The following is a 6,741-nucleotide window of genomic DNA, read 5'->3' on the forward strand; positions in this document are numbered from 1 at the left end:
CATATTTATATGTTGAACTACATGTGTTATGATTGTTGGCTTGCTTGTTCATTTTCATACATAGTTAATAGTGTGGCTTCTTGTGGCTGCCTCACCACCCATACTGTTATTTTCCCTCCCTCCCTCCTTTTCCTGTATTTGCCTCCCCCTCCCTTCCTTAAAGAGATTGCTGTTTTCTGTTTTTCCCTCGGGATCAACTTTATCTTGCTATTCTTCTTTACCCTCTTCCCACCTGCTGTGTTATCTTCCTTCCCCCTCCCAAAGAGTGCCTGCCACCTTCCATGTCCTCTTTTGTATTAATCTAATAATTTTTACAAACATTTATTTACTCATTCATTTCCATTTGCTCTTGCTTGCATTAATGTCTGTGCACGATGTACATGCAGTGTTGCTGGAGGATTTAATTACACATCAGAAGTCGATTTACAGAGTTGAGGGCTACCATGTGGGTTCTGGGATTTGAATACCCATCCTCTAGAACATCAGCCATTGCTCTTACCCACTGAGCCATATCTTGCACACAAGTCTCACTTCCTTTAAGAAATCTTATTAAGCACACACTCAGGACCTAGTTGTGCCCATTCTTCCCCAGATAAACTTTTTGACCCTCAGTGTTTGCAGTCCTCCTGTGTCATGGATCTTACTGGACCCAGAGACTCATTATCTGTCTCAGTGCTTTATCACACGGATAATCAAGGGTGTGTGGAGCTCCAGGATAGCCAATCCTTTTCAGTGACCTCCTCACACTAATGTGGGAGACTGGGTCTATCTTCTCCTCCCACAGGACAAAAGGTCACTAGAAACCGTCTGAATTGGAACCTATCAAGTTCTCTCAAGTCCATTTGCAGCCAAGCTACAAAGCCTGCCACTGCGGAGTCATCTGTCCATGTTAAGGTGCTGCATCCTTAGACTCTCCGTGCTCCGCTCTTGGGATCCTCTTGTAGATCTGTCTCCTGTCCTGAGTGTCCAGTCCATCTACTGGGTTCTGGGCTATGTCATGTGTTTTAGTGTTTCTATTGCTGTGATGGAACACTATGGCCAAAACAACTTGGGAAAGAACAGGGCTATGTGGCTTATGCATCCCCAGGCACAGGCTACTAAGGGAAGCCAGACAGAAACTCAAACGGGGCAGGAAGATGGAGGCACGAGCTTAAAAACAGCATGGAGGAGTGCTACTGTATTGGATTGCACCTCACACTTTGGTCAGGCTGTTTTCTTACAAAGCTCAAGACCACAAGCTCGGTTTTCCAGGCTAGGCTCTGGAGAGGCTGCGAGAAGTGATGCATGGGTACCTGAGAGCGAAAGACTGAGAGCCCAGATGAAGCTCGAGCTGCCCCAGTCTGATGAAGGCACCTCCGTGGGAGCCGGTGAGCAATGACTCATTGCTTCCAGTGCTGAGCCCCGCGGTGTCTCCCTAAGTCATGCTCGGCCTCACCGCCCTCTACCCCGCCTTCTAAGCGCTCCTCTTTGTGTTCATCTATGAGCAGCTCTGGCCGGTGCTGCGCTACCATCACAAGCAGCTCAGCTACCAGAGCGCCTTCCTGTTCCTTTGCCTCTTCTGGGCCTCGCTGAGCTGCATACTGTGCTCTTCTCCTTTTACTTCCTAGACTTCTTGGCAGACAGCTCGTTCAGCCCCTTTGTCTTCCGGCTGCTCTACTGCTTCCCCATGTGTCTACAGTTCTTCACCCTCACGCTTATGAACTTGTAATTCACGTAGGTGACTTTCAAGGCCAAGTCAAAATATTCTCCAGAATTACTCAAATACCCGTTAACCCTCTACCTGGCTCCACTTTTCATCAGCCTTGTTTTCCTGTTGGTGAATCTGACCTGCGCTGTCCTGGTGAAGTCAGGAGGTTGGGACAGGAAGACTATCTTCCTTGTGAGAGTGGCTATCAATGACACACTCTTTGTGCTGTGTGCCATCTCTTTCTCCATCTGCCTCTGCAAAATCTCCAAGATGTCCCTGGCCAACATCTACTTGGAGTCAAAGGGCTCATCAGTGTGTCAGGTAACTGCCACTGGTGTCACCTTCATCTTGCTCTACACCTCTGGGGCCTGCTACAACCTGTTCATCTTGCCATTTTCTCAGATCAGGAAGGTCCATTCCTTTGATTATGACTGGTACAATGTATCAGGCCAGGCAGATATGAAGAGTCAACTGGGTGATGCCGGCTACACAGTGTTTGGAGTGTTGCTTTTCATGTGGGAGCTCTTACCCACCATCTTGGTGGTTTATTTCTTCTGAGTCAGAAATCCCACGAAGGATCTTACCAATCCTGGGATGGTCCCCAGACATGGATTCAGTCCCAGATCTTACTTCTTTGACAACCCCCGAAAATATGACAGTGATGATGATCTTGCCTGGAACATTGCCTGCCCACCCCCCAGGTGCTTCAGGGAAGGATCTCTCTGAGCCTACCCAGAGAGAGCATTTGCTGCTCGAATCACTCAGTGTACAGTGATCTAGGACATCCAAGCAGGCATCTTGGATCCTCTTCTAAAGCCAGAGAATATATGAACTCAGTAGAGTGAATATATTATAAGAGCCAAAATTTGAAATTTGTCATTCTTAATGAGTTATTTACTTAGTTATTTACTAAGTTATTTACTAAGATATTCACAAGTATCATCTCATTCATTGTTTGCTACAGTTCTATGAGATCAGTCTAATTAAGTTGTCATGGTTGAAGCTCTGTAGCAGTCCCTTTGCTGGGTAAGCAGTGTGGCTGGCCCTCAATGCCAGAGCACATGGGAACTGCCTCCTTTTTTGAAAATTCACTTGCCGACTGGACTCTGTCTTTTGGGGGTGGGCACTTACACATGGTAGCATTCACAACAGTGTGTGAATGCTCAAGACAGGAAACCAGCTATGCCTGGTGCCTTCAGCTAGATCCAGAGTCTGGATAACGGCTAGGCAGGGGAGGAAGGAGAGCACCTTGTAGCCCTAGGTCCCTCCTCCCCTTATGCACCTGGATCTACCCAGGTCTCAGAAAGTTGTGCTTGCTTTTTGCTCTATGTAGCAGGGAAAGTCCTTGGAAATGGGGGAAGTGCTCTGAAAAGACTTTGGTTTGGAATACAGAACTGAGACAGAACACATTGCTGTCTCAGTGAGGAGGGAGGGGAGACCCCTGATCAGATAAAGAAGACAAGGTAGCAAGTAGGGGAAAGCCAGGGCCACAGGTGTCAAGTACAGACTCTGGAAGCAAGGTGACATACAAAGACTTCTCAGGGTTAAGAGCTATCCTCCCAGGGCCGGGCAGTGGTGGCGCACGCCTTTCATCCCAGCACTTGGGAGGCAGAGGCAAGCAGATTTCTGAATTCGAGGCCAGCCTGGTCTACAGAGTGAGTTCCAGGACAGCCAGGACTACACAGAGAAACCCTGTCTTGAAAAAAAGAAAAAAAAAAAAGAGCTATCCTCCCAAGACTTTGCGCTCCATCTCTTCCTAAAGCTTTTCTCTTACCTAATCTAGCTGCACCATGCTTTCACCCTGTAACCCCGCTGGAGTGTCCCTAAGCAGTACTTGTCAGAAATTACCAAGAGTGGAGTACTCACCCTGTACAGAGCAAAAAAAGACCCCTTCCTATGGTGGAGGAAAATAAAAGTGTTTTTATTTCTAGTGATATCTTAGATATTGCTCTTGAGAACCTTTATAGGTGTTCCCTCAACCCTGACAACAGCCCAACAAGAAAATTGCTAATGCCTTTCTTGTTCCACAGACAAAGAACTTGAGACAGACGTTATCTATCCAAAACACATGATAATCTCCCACCTTAGGATTCAGACACATTTTTCTGCTAAACCTACGTTCTCCACAGTGGCTAGCTTTGGGTTCTGTAGTTCCAAACTTCTAAGCTCTGCAGGGATCAGTAGACTTGAATTCAGGCTGCAGGCATTGTACATAGCTGTTTCGTAGAAAATGGGCAAGATACTAGCCTGAAAGACTCGGGTCTATTGCTAAATTCCACATGCCACATATATGCAATTGTGTCAAGCCACTGCTTTTGTTTGTTTAAAGTTTTGTTCTGGACTACTGTGATTGGGGACAACAAAATAACAGCTTCTTGGCACAAGTAGGAAGTTTGCATCAAGACTCCACTTTGGATCCAGACAAAGCAAGCCATGGGTAGCACCAGGTGACATAGTCCTATGGAAGAGTCCTCTGCTGAAAACCTTCAGCCAGACAGACCGGATGACAGCTGAGATTTTAAGGCAGATTTCCTTATGAAACAGAACTTTATTTTTTGCTATAGCTTTCTCATGGCTCCATAGGGCTAAGCAATAATTTAGAGCAATAAACCCTTCAGTACTAGCAGAGAACCTGGCTATTCCAGTGGGTATAATTTAAACTTTTAAAAGAGATTCTGTACTTTTATAAAGATGTGTTTTATATAACAACAACAACAACAACAAAGATCACAAGCTCACGGGAAACACCAACCACAATGGCTGTGCCTTCCCCCATCCACCACTAATTAAGAAAGTGCCATCCAGACTTGTCCACAGCCCAGGATTGTGATCATCTGGAGGAGTTTTCTCAGTTGAGGTTCCCTCCTGTTAGATGATGTTAGTGTCAAGCTGACATGAAACAAACATAAAATCATGCTGAGGAGCAAGTGATTTTATCAACTGAGCCATCTTCCCCAATAGCTCTTGTTTGCATTGGCTTTCTTTGCCTCTGCTTTCTTACCCAAAGACATTCCTTAGTTGACACAACTCTCACCTTTTGTAGTTCAATGATACAATCTACAAGTTTGCTTCTCCTAGTCCCTTGATTTCCTATAGGAAAACTTAGTTTTGAGAAATTTTAGGGATCTTCCCTCTTTGGAAGATTTTGTAGACTATTCTTAGATTAACATCCAAATCCCTATTTCCATTTATATACAAAGATGAACATATAGTGGTCAAACAGTATCCGAGGCCTTACTCAATGGCTCCCTATTCATATCCCTCTGTCCAGGAATTGGTCCTCCCCACAAATGCCAATCTTTGACGCATACTGGTTCTTAGACACCCACAATCTCCCATTGTGGTAGCTTGAATATGAATGGTTCTCATAGGCTCATATATTTGAATGCTTAGCCATCAGGGAGTAGAACTGTCTGAACCACACAAGTAATGGGGAACTGTAACAGTTTCATTTTCAAACAACTTGTTTAGACAATACAAGTGTTGGCATGGTTGTGGTGTCTGTTCACAGCAATACAATAGTGATTAAGATGGTTTTTGAGGTGATTTACAGCTCTTCCTATGTTTACATACCCCCATATTGCAGCAGTTTCTAGGCTTGGGTTGCAATCTTTCCTATAGCTCCTTCCCTTTAAAGAAAAACTTATTTATTTGTAAGTGTGTGTGTGTGTGTCTGTGTGTGTGTGTGAGAGAGGGGGGGGGAGAGGTATGTCCTCACATGTGCATGCATGTGTGCCCACATTGGTGTGTGTGAAGTCAGAGGACAACCTGTAGAAATCCATCCTCTCCTTCCACCATGTGGTCTCTGACACTAGAACTAGGTTGCGCTAGGAAACAAGGTCAGATCGTTTTTCTTTACTACTATAAAAGGATCCCATTCCCTTTCAGAATTCACTTGAATTCAGGCTCAGTATTGCATCTTGGAAGGGACTAACTCTGTCCATTGGCCAGTGAGCTGATAAAAAAACTAATCTTAGTAGATGGTTGTCACATTTCCTTTTATAGAGCTGATAGTTGACTACACGTGTAAAAAGGATCAATCTTCCCTCAAATGGGTAAAAGATCATCTTATTCTTGGGGCAAATATGAAAGACCCTGGTCAGGCTACCAGATTTTCTACAGATTTATCTTAACCACTTATATTTGTGTGTGTGTGTGTGTGTGTGTATAACTTGCTCACTTTACATCCCTATCATGCCCCCAACTGTCCATTCTCACCTCCCAACCCACCCTTGCAAATCTCTTACTTCATTAACCCTTCATACCACAAGAACTTGTAGTTGCAGTAGGCCTAGGCACATCATCTCACACTGAGGCCTAACCAAGTAGAGAGTTTGGTGAATGGGATCCAATGGGATCCAATAGGGTGGGAAACAGCTTCTGCTCCCATCATCAGGGGACTCACATAAAAAACCAAGCTGCTCGTCTACTACATTATACGTAGGGGGCCTAGGTCCAGCCCTTACATGCTCTGTGGTGCTTCAGTCTTCGTGAGCCCCTATGGGCCCTGGTTAGTCGTCTCTGTAGGTCTTCTTGTGGTATCCTTGACCCCTCAACCTTGCTCAGTTCTATCTCCCATTCTTCCAAAAGACTCCCTGAGCTCCAGCTCATGTTTTCGCCCCTGGGACTCTGAATCTGTTTCCATCAGCTGTTGTCTGTAGCCTTCTTTTTTTTTTTCTTTTTCGAGACAGGGTTTCTCTGTGTAGCCCTGGCTGTCCTGGAACTTACTCTGTACACCATGCTGCCCTCGAACTCAGAAATCCACCTGCCTCTGCCTCCCAAGTGCTGGGATTAAAGGCGTGTGCCACCACCACCAGGCGAGGCGTCTGTAGCCTTCTTAGCTCCCCCATATTTTTATGTGGCAGCACTTTTACAAACTTTTCATAGTAAAGAAACAAGGAAAGTCATACATCAATAATTTTTCAAATACAACGGTGAGTATACCAAGCAAATGGGTTATAGCAAGGCTGGGAAATCATGACTCTGGGCCTCAGATGCTAACTGATAAAATTCTTAGCTTTTGGGATAGGGTAACCTACAGGGTCTGTTCATAA

The 6,741-nt window shown here is 45.2% G+C and overlaps 1 pseudogene; it reads left to right on the forward strand.

The window, feature by feature from the left end:
- Positions 1-6: 6 nt before the first annotated feature.
- Positions 7-4,318, forward strand: LOC116097909 (annotated as a pseudogene).
- The last annotated feature ends 2,423 nt before the right edge of the window (positions 4,319-6,741 follow it).

Source organism: Mastomys coucha, unplaced genomic scaffold (assembly GCF_008632895.1).
Source record: "Mastomys coucha isolate ucsf_1 unplaced genomic scaffold, UCSF_Mcou_1 pScaffold2, whole genome shotgun sequence".
Classification (NCBI taxonomy): Eukaryota; Metazoa; Chordata; class Mammalia; order Rodentia; family Muridae; genus Mastomys; species Mastomys coucha.